Raw genomic sequence first — 12,139 nt, 5'->3', positions numbered from 1 at the left:
CTGCTCCTTTCAGTGACTGCTGTCTACCCAAACCCCCGTGATTCTTCTCTTGGTGCCTTGTTAGCTCAGGCAGAAATGTCCCCCAAATCAGAGCTTATGCTACCATAATTGTGCCTTGCTATGGGAACAGTGGGAGCCCAAGTCTACTGGCCAAGTGACATTGGAAAGGCAGATGGCTCTACTTCTGCATAGATCTTTCACTTCAATTAATTTCCCATGCTTAGTAGATACCATAAATACGTATTCTATGGCATTCCTTTGCAAGTGGGCACTTGTCCAGACAAGTAAGTTCTCTTTAAGCAGATGGTAAATGTGTCTGTCGCATAAATTCTATTCTATTATAATTCACGTTGGGAGGCTGGGCAGTTGATAATGGGAAGTTGAGCCCTTTGGCAGTGAACTATAAGGTATTAGAGTCAAGTGGCCTGAGTTTGAATCCTGCTTGTATACTTACCATGTGGCCTTGGACAAGTTATTGAACCTTTTTGAGTGTTGGTTCCCATATCTATACTATGGTGATAATACAGCTAATCACAATTTTTGAAGGTGTTACATTTGAAGAGAAAATGTGAAAATGCATGGAATGCACTTAGCATAGCACCTGACTTGAAGGTAATACTATTAAATGCTTTAAGAATATATATTTTTTTCTGATCCCTTTGCAAAACATCAGTACCAATGTGTGTTTAAGCTCTTCAGGGTAACTGGCAGTTGGCATGGATGGCAGAAGTGCCTTAAGTAAGTTGGTTTGAGGTTGAATTCCCTCGTTTGAGCGGGATGCACGGGCCCGTCTTACTGTTGTGTAATTCAAATGTTTTAGCTTCAGCCTTGATGACAGGCTCACATAACATGCTGCAAGCCCCCCTGTAATTGTGGCTGGATGAAAAGAATATATGGGATAATGATATGACTTTTTCCTCTCCTTGCTCAACACTGTGGTATAGAAGGAAGAGGCCTCTTCAGAAAACACTTTCAGAATGGCAAGAGCACGTGTGTTGGTTTGTCTTAGAACACATAGTTCTCGGATTCTGTTCCTGATGGGCTTGGGTAGGCCTGTGGGGTTGAGGTTCACTGTATAGGAGATGGTTAGAATTCAGTGCTATGCAAGAAAGTGTGATTCATGGCCACTGAAGCCTTTGCAGAAATGTTAATGTTTGTGAAGTCCTCTGAAGTTCATATTTTCCATGCATCTGGAAATTCCACTTACCAAAATTGAATTGTTGCTATTTGACCATAATTTCCATTCCTTTCTGAATGGAAAGGACTTTCTGAAGGGTGAGTGCCTGCTCCTCTTAGTGACTGCTGTGACTACCCAAACCACCTTGATTCTTCTCTTAGTGCCTTGTCGGCTCACACAGAATGTCCCCTAAATCAGAGTTTATGCTTCCATATCTGTGCCTTGCTATGGGAACAGTTGGAGCCCAAGTAACTAGTCTGGGATTGCACTTGATTGAGGGCTCAGACCTTGTCTCTAAAACAAACTGAGGAGCTTCCTGGATTTTTTATTGAACTCTGAGAAGACAAGTTTAGGTATCTGTTCATTCTTAAGTCTAGTGCTGAGCCAGCCACTACTTCCCTTCCTTCCACCCTCCTTGTCGGTGATAATTTTAAAGGCAACAGACTCCGTCATCAGAGTTTCTCAAACTTTAGTGTGCACACAGATCCTCTGGGATCTTTATTAACATGCTGATTCTGATTTAGGAGGTTGGGGGTTGGCCTGAGATTCTGTATTTCTAATAAGTTTCCAGGTAATTCCCATGCTGCCAGTAAACAGATCAAGAGATCAAGTATAACTTCATCCCAAGTTATATATATGAGGTTCTATAGGGATTTGATTCTCCAAACATTTATTGAACCTTTCAGCAAATACAGCCATTTTTCCTCCCTGAATCCTCAGTTTGAGCTTTCTGATCATTTTATCTTTTGGCAGTGCTAAACACTGCGGCCTTAATCAGCTCCACTCCTCTTGATTAGTTCCTCTTGTGTTGTTATTTATCATCCACTTAGAATTTCAATCCTTGCATATGTGGCTATTGCTGTGACAAGCAGTATATACTATATATAAATGTGTAGTCAGCTGCAGTGACTCTCTTGGGGCCATTTTGCTTGCACTGGCTTTTGGCTCTTACTCTCCCTTTTGTTGATCTCACATTCAGACGCACGGCTTTGTGAAACTCCAGTGATACATATCTATCTATCAGAATCCCTTTTTAGGGTATCTACTCTTGACACTTTCCTGGATAACTCTAACCCCATGAAAAATTGGTTAGCATCAATCTTTTTGTCATCTGCTCCCTTGTTTAATAGGCACACAGAAGCAAGCTAAGGTTTCTTTGGCTACCTCATGTGATGAAACAATGAATTAACAAAACCCAACCAAGATGCTTAAAAACATCTCCCCACCTTTCTCTATTCAAAAACTAGAAACACATCTGAGAGCGTATAGGAATGGAAATTTGGGACAGCCAATTTTTTGGAATTTATAGAAATCATCACATCTTTTGGTTGGAAGCATAAGCTATAGCATCGGATATTTCCTCCTTCCCTGGCTGTCTATTCATAATTCCCATCTCACAAGCACTTTACTAGATTACCTAAAATTAGTGACACAAACAATTAAAAGTACTTTACTAAATTATGACAAAGTGTGTCATTGAGTGCAGGTCTAAGTTTTTCAGTTGTTCCCAGGCTCAACTGTACATTACCATGGTTGGGAGAGCTTGTTAAAAATATAAATATCTAAACTCAAACTCCCAAGATTCTGACTTAGTAGGTATGGGGTTAGGATTTTTCTGCTGCCTCCTTTTCATCTAAAGGTTTGGAGAGTCCGCAGGCTCAGATGTCTTCTGTTCTCCAGCTGTGCTTGCTCCCTAGGTGATTGTATCTGGACTCAGAGATGTAAATACCAGGTATACACTTAGGCTTATATCTTCAGCCTGCTTCTCTCCCTTGCACTTCAGACTAACACATCAATCCCCATCCAACACCTAAAACTTAATTTGTCTTGATTCCCTTCCAAGTCTGTTTTTCCTGTAGTCTTCCCCAACTCCAAATACACAACTCTGTGCTTCCTGTAGCTGAGGTCAAATTTTTTTCTCATACACTCCATATAAAATGTGTCAGCAAATTCCCAACTTTCAAAATATATCCCAAATCTTTTTACTTCTCACTGTTGGCCACTCCTTCTCACATGGTCTAAATTTGCATAATTTCTCTCCTGAATTATGGCAATAGCCTCCCAGCTGATCTCTTGGCTAGGCCATCCACTACCACCATCTCCCTTGCTCCTGCCACTCCTGCCATTTTGCTTTCTTGCTCTTCCTGGAGTATCCAGAGCTTTTGCAGTAACTCTTCCTTCTGGCAGGAAGGCTCTCTCCTGAGATATTTGCATGCCATACTCCATCACTTTTTTTTTTAGGTCCTTGCTTACACATGATCCTAACAGAAGAAGCATCCCTGACCAATCCACATAGAATAATCAGAGCTCTGCAGCCCGACTTTATTTCTCTCTCTAGTATGTATCCCTGCCTGAGGGGTTTTACATTTTGTGTGTTGTCTGGATCCCCCTACCACAATGTAAGCTTCGGGAGAGAAAGATATTTATGCTAGTACTTAGTAGGCACTCAATAAATATTTGTTCGATGAATGAAAGAAAACGATATTTTCCAGAAATAGCTTCTTTTCTAAGCATCAGTGCCACATTTACGGTTAGGGTACTTGACCTCAACAAACTTCTATCTTGCTCATGTCTGTGTCTTATGCGGCTGCACTAGGGATTCAATAAACATTCATTGAGTGAATGAATAATTGTAGTGTAGAGGAAATGCCACAGACTTTAGAGACAAGTGAGCCAGACTTAAGTTTCAGCTTAGCCTTGTCTTAATCATGTGACTCAGACCGAGTTACTAAGCCTTCCTGAGCTGTTGCTTCCCCATAAAATAAGTTCTGTCTTTACATGATTGTTTTAAGGATTAAATAGTATATAGAAATCTTTTAAATATAGGGACTTAACATATTAAATGGTGGGCACCTGTAATCCCAGCTACTTGGGAGGCTGAGGCAGGAGAATTGCTTGAACTCAGGAGGCAGAGGTTGCAGTGAGCCAAGACCGCACCATTGCACTCCTGCCTGGGTGACAGAGTGAAACTCCATCTCAAACAAACAAACAAACAAAAACAACAACAAACATTACGAACTCAGTATATTGATGCTGTGGTTCCTTATCCTGACCAATATTAACTACTTATCTCCTTTCCTTTTCATTAGACTCCCTGCTTCAGTTTCTTTAAAATCAATGAAAGACACTAACCAAATCCAAGCTTTGGTAACTGAGCTCCTCACTGGTCCAAGTCCCTGGACCTTGGATTTATGAACATCGCAGATTTAGCCTAAAGACTCAGGGAAAGAATGAATGGCCATAAATTTGTACTCTGGAGGATCTTAAAAATTTGTCTCGAATATATGCAGAATCTGACCTTTTATCGCCTCCAACTCCATCTGTCCTCTGGATTATTGCAATTGGTTTCCTTGCTTTTGCACTTGTGCCCCTCCATTCCTTTCTCCATCCACCAGACAGAGCAATCCTTTTTAAAAAGCAAGTCAGAGCATGTCAGTCTTCTGTTCTACTGGTTCCCCATCTCACTCAGAGTAAATGCCAGAGTTCTTAAAAAAGCCCAGAAGGCCCTACAAAATCTCATCTCTCTCACATTTCTGAGCTGATCTCCCACTATTTCTTTCTTACCCTCACTCCACTTCAGTTACCGTAGGCCCTTTGCTGTTTGTGGAGCATGTTACAAGGCATGTTCCAACCCGAGTGCCTCTGCACTTGCTGTTCCTTCTGGCTGGAATGCTCTTTCCTATTAGTATGGCTCCCATTCTCACCTACTTTAGAGCTTTCCTCAATAGTTCATCTTTACAAAAAAAGCTTTCCTTGACCTCTTAAAAAATGTCAATTGTTCTCATCCTAGGAAAATACATGGCCTTTCCTTACATTATTGTTGTTTTTATTGATAACACCATAGTATCATTGGATAAATGATATATTTTGATTTATTTTGGCTATCCTCTTAGACTAGAATATAAACTCCATGACAGTGGGAATTTTTTCTTTTTTTTTATTCTCTGCTATATCCCTAGTGCCTGGCACACAGTAGGTGATCAATAGTGTCTTTTTTTTGTTTGTTTTTTGGGTTTTTTTAAAGACAGGGTCTTGCTTTGTTGCCCAGGCTGGAGTGCAATCATTTTTTTTTTTTTTTTATTTGCTCTGTTGCCCAGGCTGGAGTGCAGATCATAACTTACTGCAACCTCTAACTCCTGGGCTCAAGCAATCCTCCCGCCTCAGCCTCCCAAGCAGCTGGGACTGCAAGCACATGTCATCATGCCTGCCTAATTTAAAAAATATTTTTAGTAGACATGAGGTGTTGCTATGTTACCCAGGCTGGTCTCAAACTCCTGTGCTCAAGCAATCCTCCAGCCTCGGTTGGGATTAAAGGTGTGAGTCACTGTGCCCAACCAATAACTGTTTATTAAGTGAAAGAATGGATGAATGAATGAATGAGGGGAGAGGAATGGATTAGGTGTGGCCTGTGTGTCCATGTGGGAGTGTGAACTGGAAGGAAAGAGAATTTAAATTCTGCATGTTAGGGCTTCCTAAGCCATCTCGTCCTCATAAGGAGGTAGAAGTTCTGTCTTCATATGATCATTCTAAAAATTAAATGAGATAGCACATAGAAGACTCTTAATTTAGGGACTCAGGCTTGGTTGCTCCTGTCATCCAGCCCACTGACAGCTGATGCCACAACAAAGCAATGTGCTGGAATGAGTCAGGTTCCAAAATGTTGGAAAACCTCCACATGTCAAGGTGACCTTGAAAGTTGGGAATTCACACTCCCTTGTTGCATATTCCCCCTAGATGGTTAACAGAAGGGCAGAGACTCTTTCTGGTATCCCCCTGTCCCCTAAGGAATAGATATGAAGAATAGCGGGTTTCCAAAAACACCTCACTGGTAAATAGAATTGATTTTTCTGTTTCCTATCTTTCTGGATCATACTTTTGCTGGCTTGAATGGGGAAATTGACTGTGTAGGTTTAAAATGTTCCTTTAAGAATTTCATTATATGCCAGAGAGTGACGAAAGGATTAATTAAGCAAAGTAGAACTTGGAAGGTGATTTAACTGCAGTTAGTCATCATCTTTAACCTTGGCATTTTCATTATACTCAGGAACCACACTCCTCTGGGTCACTTTTCATGTGATGGCTCACTCCTCATGCAGCTATTCCTAACCCTAAAGGAGAAGAGAGATTGACTCAGATCAGCACCGTTGGATGGCTTTCTTGCTTTGGAGAGATGCCTCGGGGGTGAAGATGAATCGGATTGCAATCAAAACACAGAAAGGGAAAGATAGGGTGGAGTTGGGGAAGAGTCATTTCCTAATTTAAGTTGACTTTCTCTTACCTTTTTTTGTGGTTCTTGAGGATAAAGTTGAGACTGAGTCTTTTCCAAGACTTCAGGTCCCACTGGACAGCTTCTTCCTCTACAGGCCTGGTCCCTGGCTGGAAACACCCTTCCTGGCCTAGCTCTAGGGACACCAACTCCTCCTGCTTACCTCCAGCCCAAAGAGTGGCCATGCCTTCTTGCAATTGCTTGTCTGGGGGAAGTTGTACCATTTGTTGAGATTCTCAGTTTTTTTGTTTTTTTTTTTAATCAGATATGAAACCAATTCTCTGTACCCAAAACACTTTTGTTTTTCAAGATACAGAATGATTTTTGTTTTATTGACTGTACCCTCACTGGTCTGCTTAGCTAAAGCAACTTCTAAATTTTATAAATTAGATATTATAAATTATCACATTATTTTTGAGTTTTTTTCAATATATGAAACTGAGAATATTGATGTTAGTCTGTATGGATGTATATACCTATTCAGTCATGTCTTTGTTTAATACTTATATATACCACTCTGGATTTTCTGCAGGTGGGTATTGGAACATGGAACACTGATTTTTCTACTCATAGATGGAAAGCTCCTAGAGAATGTCTGAATAGTTTTTGACTTGGTCTCCCTTTGTGTCATCAAATCTCTGTCACCAACTAGAGGTATGATTTTGGAATTTTATGTAACTTCTCTGTGCCTCAATTTATTGTGCATCTGTAAAAGAAGAAATGTGTAATGGGTCATTTAAAAACTTAGCCTCAAAACTCCTTTTATTTTAAAATCTGACCTGAACCTCAGCATGTAAAGTGGGACCCCCTAAGTTTGCCTCCCTGACCTCCAGATGACGTTCCTTGGTCTCCTACATTGACCTGAGTCACCACTGCCTAAACCTGGAGCACAAAATGACTGGGTGCAGCATGCTCACATTCTGCTCTGAAAGATTTTGATTTTTTGCATCTTGAAGGAATCCAGAAATAATGACTGTTTTGCCAGGATTGTATTTCCCAGTTTTTTAACTAAGATGTAAACAAGCCTAATATTTTTTTAACCTGTTTTTAGTTCTCTTAATTGACTGTGCTGTGAAGGAGGAAAAACCTCTATTTCTGCTGTGAAGGAGGAAAACCTCTGTTTCCTTGGAATACATAAGGTGTTATTAGAAAAAGAGCCAACAGATAAGTATCTTACTAAAAGTAAAAAAAAATTGGGCCTGCACTCATAAAAGGATGTTCACGTTTCCTAAATGTAGTGTTCTATGGATATAGCCATGGCTTGCCCTAGTGCCTGACCACAGGTCTGCTCCTCCTGCTCAGAGAACTTCTTAGCCTCAACTCTGCTCTGCCTTAGATGCTGGAGCGATCCTCTCCTTGGTGGGATTTCCAGGGGCCCTAGCAAGATGCTCATAACTTAGCTTCAGTATTGCTGGGGCTCTGACTTTGACTTTGCTCTCAGTTCAGTTGCATCCCTGACTCCAGGCTCCCCCTTAGCCTTGATATTGAAATAAAATCCACCTTGTTTCCCTGTGCCCGATTCCCAGTCCTGATCACCTGTTGAGAATCTTAGTCCCACCAGGCCTGCCTTACTAATTCCTCCCCAGGATTGGGCACTACACTATTTCTTGTTCAAAGTCTTCTGTGACGCTAATTGCGTTTTGTTTTTTTTTTTTTTAGATGGAGTCTCATTCTGTTGCCTAGGCTGGAGTGCAGTGTCATGATCTCAGCTCACTGCAACCTCCACCTCCTGGGTTCAAGCAATTCTCATGTCCCAGCCTCCCAACTAGCTGAGAGATTATAGGCATGGACCACCATGCCCAGATAAGTTTTTGTCATTTTAGTAGAGACTGCTATGTTGGCCAGCTGATCTCAAACTCCTGGCCTCAAGTGATCTGCCTGCCTCTGCCTCCCAAAATGTTGGGATTATAGGTGTGAGCCATTGTGCCTGGCCGATGCTGATTACCTTCTATCAAAATCTCAAAATATGGCTTATTTCAGGATCCTGCTGTGTACTATCTACCTGACAGGCCATGCTGTTAGATCTTGCTGAGAATTCATCCCCTCACAGACTTCTTTCTTAAGAAAATCAGTTGTCTGTTATCCTTTTGGGCACCCGGGTTAGCTTGCCAGGCTAGGCTTCCTCTCATTCACCAATTTGTTCTTCAGTAACAACGACGGGATCTAAGTCCTGCACCACTGGTTCCTATAGTTCTACTCCAGTTAAACCTTCCATGCCTGATCTGTGTCAGGGACTAGTATTTTACATAACACCATTTGCTTATCAGAAAATACAAAGTACAAATTCCTTTCCAGTTCCAAACTCTCCAGTTTCTCTCTCGCACCTGCTATTCTTCTGTTAAACATATGTTAATAAATTGGGAGCTTGCAATATAGTGGGGAAGAGATTCTAAATGGACAGACAATTGTAATACATTCTGATAATGATGTAAGCTGCTCTCAGAATGCAGAATAAGAAGTCCAAACTCTGAGGGTTTCCAACAGTGGTGAGGGAAGGAGTAGTTCCAGGGAAAGTCCAAGCAGGGGATTACACACATTAGAGGAAGGTCAAGTCAGTGGGTGTGGTTATAGCACCAAAGATAAGCTGAAAAGGTAGAAGACGATGGCCTTTTATGCCAGGCTAAGGAGTTGGATTCTGTTGTTCAGCAACTGGGCTATAGGAGGGTTTGAAGTAAAGGCATACACTTTATATTGTGTGTGTGTTTTTGTTTTGTTTTGTTTTGTTTTGTTTTTTTACAAATTGAAGGTTTGTGGCACTCCTGTGCCAAGCGAGCCTATCACGATTTTTTTCCAGCAGCCTGTGCTCAATTCCTGTCTCTGCCACATTTTAATAATTGCAATATTTCAAACTTTTTCATTATTGTTACATCTACTATGGTGATGTGTGATTGGTAATCTTTGTTACTGTTGTAATTATTTTGGGGGAACATGAACTGTATCCACATAAGATAGCGAATTTAATAAACATTGTATATGTTGTGACTGCTCCATAGACTGGACAATCCCGCATTTCTTTCCCTCTCCTCTGACCTTACACTCCCTGAGACACAGCAATATTGAAATTAGGCCAATTAATAACTCTACAGTGGCCTCTAAGTGTTCAAGTGAACGGAAAAGTCACGTGTCTCTCTCTTTACACTTGATCTTAGCCAAAAGGCAGAGAAATGTTTACATCTCTCACTTTAAATCAAAAGCTAGAAATGATTAAGCTTAGTGAGGAAAGCATTCAAAAGCCAATACAGGCTGAAAGCTGGACTTCTGGCACCAGTCAGCCAAGTCGTGAATGCAAAGGAAAAGCTCTTGAAGGAAATTTAAAATGCTATTCCAGTGAACACATAAATGATAAGAAAGTGAAAAAACCTTGTTGTTGATACAGAGAAAGTTTGAGTGGCCTGGATAGAAGGTCAAATGAGCCACAACATTCCTTTAATGGAAGCCTAATCCAGAGCAAGGTCCTAACTCTCTTCAATTCTGTGATGGCTGAGAGAGGTGAAGGAGCTACAGAAGAGGAGTTTGAAGCTAGTAGAGATGGGTTCATGCATTTTTAAAAAAGAAGCTGTTCTTTTGTAACGTCAAAGTGCAAGGTGAAGCAGCAAGTGCTGATGCAAATGCTGCAGCATGTTATACAGAAGATCTGGCTAAGATAATCGATGAAGGTGGCTACACTAAACAACAGGTTTTCAAAGTAGATGAAAATTTCATCTAGGACTTTCCTAGCTAGAGAGGAGAAATCAATGCCTGGGTTCAAAGTTTCAAAGGACAGATTGACTTTCATGTTAGGGGCTAATGCAGCTGCTGACTTTAAGTTGAAGCCAGTCCTCATTTACTATCCTGAAAATCCTGGGGCCTTTAAGAGTTATGCTAAGTCGGGGGGCGGAGCAAGATGGCCGAATAGGAGCAGCTCCAGTCTCCAACTCCCAGCGCGAGCGACACAGAAGACCGGTGATTTCTGCATTTTCAACTGAGGTACTGGGTTCATCTCACTGGGGAGTGCCGGACGATCGGTGCTGGTCAGCTGCTGCAGCCCGAACAGCGAGAGCTGAAGCAGGGCGAGGCATTGCCTCACCTGGGAAGCGCAAGGGGGAAGGGAGTCCCTTTTCCTAGCCAGGGGAACTGAGACACACAACACCTGGAAAATCGGGTAACTCCCACCCCAATACTGCGCTTTAAGCAAACAGGCACACCAGGAGATCATATCCCACACCTGGCCGGGAGGGTCCGACACCCACGGAGCCTCCCTCATTGCTAGCACAGCAGTCTGTGATCTACCGGCAAGGCAGCAGCGAGGCTGGGGGAGGGGTGCCCGCCATTGCTGAGGCTTAAGTAGGTAAACAAAGCTGCTGGGAAGCTCGAACTGGGTGGAGCTCACAGCAGCTCAAGGAAACCTGCCTGTCTCTGTAGACTCCACCTCTGGGGACAGGGCACAGTAAACTAAACAAACGCAGCAGACACCTCTGCAGACGCAAACGACTCTGTCTGACAGCTTTGAAGAGAGCAGTGGATCTCCCAACACGGAGGTTGAGATCTGAGAAGGGACAGACTCCCTGCTCAAGTGGGTCCCTGACGCCTGAGTAGCCTAACTGGGAGACATCCCCCACTAGGGGCAGTCTGACACCCCACACCTCACAGGGAGGAGTACACCCCTGAGAGGAAGCTTCCAAAGCAAGAATCAGACAGGTACACTCGCTGTTCAGAAATATTCTATCTTCTGCAGCCTCTGCTGCTGATACCCAGGCAAACAGGGTCTGGAGTGGACCTCAAGCAATCTCCAACAGACCTACAGCTGAGGGTCCTGACTGTTAGAAGGAAAACTATCAAACAGGAAGGACACCTACACCAAAACCCCATCAGTACATCACCATCATCAAAGACCAGAGGCAGATAAAACCACAAAGATGGGGAAAAAGCAGGGCAGAAAAGCTGGAAATTCAAAAAATAAGAGCGCATCTCCCCCGGCAAAGGAGCGCAGCTCATCGCCAGCAACGGATCAAAGCTGGATGGAGAATGACTTTGATGAGATGAGAGAAGAAGGCTTCAGTCCATCAAATTTCTCAGAGCTAAAGGAGGAATTACGTACCCAGTGCAAAGAAACTAAAAATCTTGAAAAAAAAGTGGAAGAATTGATGGCTAGAGTAATTAATGCAGAGAAGGTCCTAAACGAAATGAAAGAGATGAAAACCATGACACGAGAAATACGTGACAAATGCACAAGCTTCAGTAACCGACTCGATCAACTGGAAGAAAGAGTATCAGCGATTGAGGATCAAATGAATGAAATGAAGCGAGAAGAGAAACCAAAAGAAAAAAGAAGAAAAAGAAATGAACAAAGCCTGCAAGAAGTATGGGATTATGTAAAAAGACCAAATCTACGTCTGATTGGGGTGCCTGAAAGTGAGGGGGAAAATGGAACCAAGTTGGAAAACACTCTTCAGGATATCATCCAGGAGAACTTCCCCAACCTAGTAGGGCAGGCCAACATTCAAATCCAGGAAATACAGAGAACGCCACAAAGATACTCCTCGAGAAGAGCAACTCCAAGACACATAATTGCCAGATTCACCAAAGTTGAAATGAAGGAAAAAATCTTAAGGGCAGCCAGAGAGAAAGGTCGGGTTACCCACAAAGGGAAGCCCATCAGACTAACAGCAGATCTCTCAGCAGAAACTCTACAAGCCAGAAGAGAGTGGGGGCCAATA

The 12,139-nt window shown here is 42.3% G+C and overlaps 1 protein-coding gene across 4 annotated transcripts in view; it reads left to right on the top strand.

Moving 5' to 3' along the window:
- Window positions 1-12,139, top strand: part of LOC139364290 (uncharacterized) — a 216,298-nt gene that overhangs the window by 163,904 nt on the left and 40,255 nt on the right. For 2 of the 4 annotated variants that reach the window (XR_011625876.1, XR_011625877.1), the window contains one exon: window positions 6,976-7,097. The exons of the other annotated variants lie outside the window; for them this stretch is intronic. The gene's annotated coding sequence lies outside the window, so the exon portion shown is untranslated. The remainder of the gene's footprint in view (window positions 1-6,975; window positions 7,098-12,139) is intronic. 4 annotated transcript variants of the gene reach the window in all.

Source organism: Macaca nemestrina, chromosome 7 (genome assembly GCF_043159975.1).
Source record: "Macaca nemestrina isolate mMacNem1 chromosome 7, mMacNem.hap1, whole genome shotgun sequence".
Classification (NCBI taxonomy): Eukaryota; Metazoa; Chordata; class Mammalia; order Primates; family Cercopithecidae; genus Macaca; species Macaca nemestrina.
Note: the sequence above shows the minus strand (reverse complement) of the source record. Positions and strands in the feature narration are given on the sequence as shown.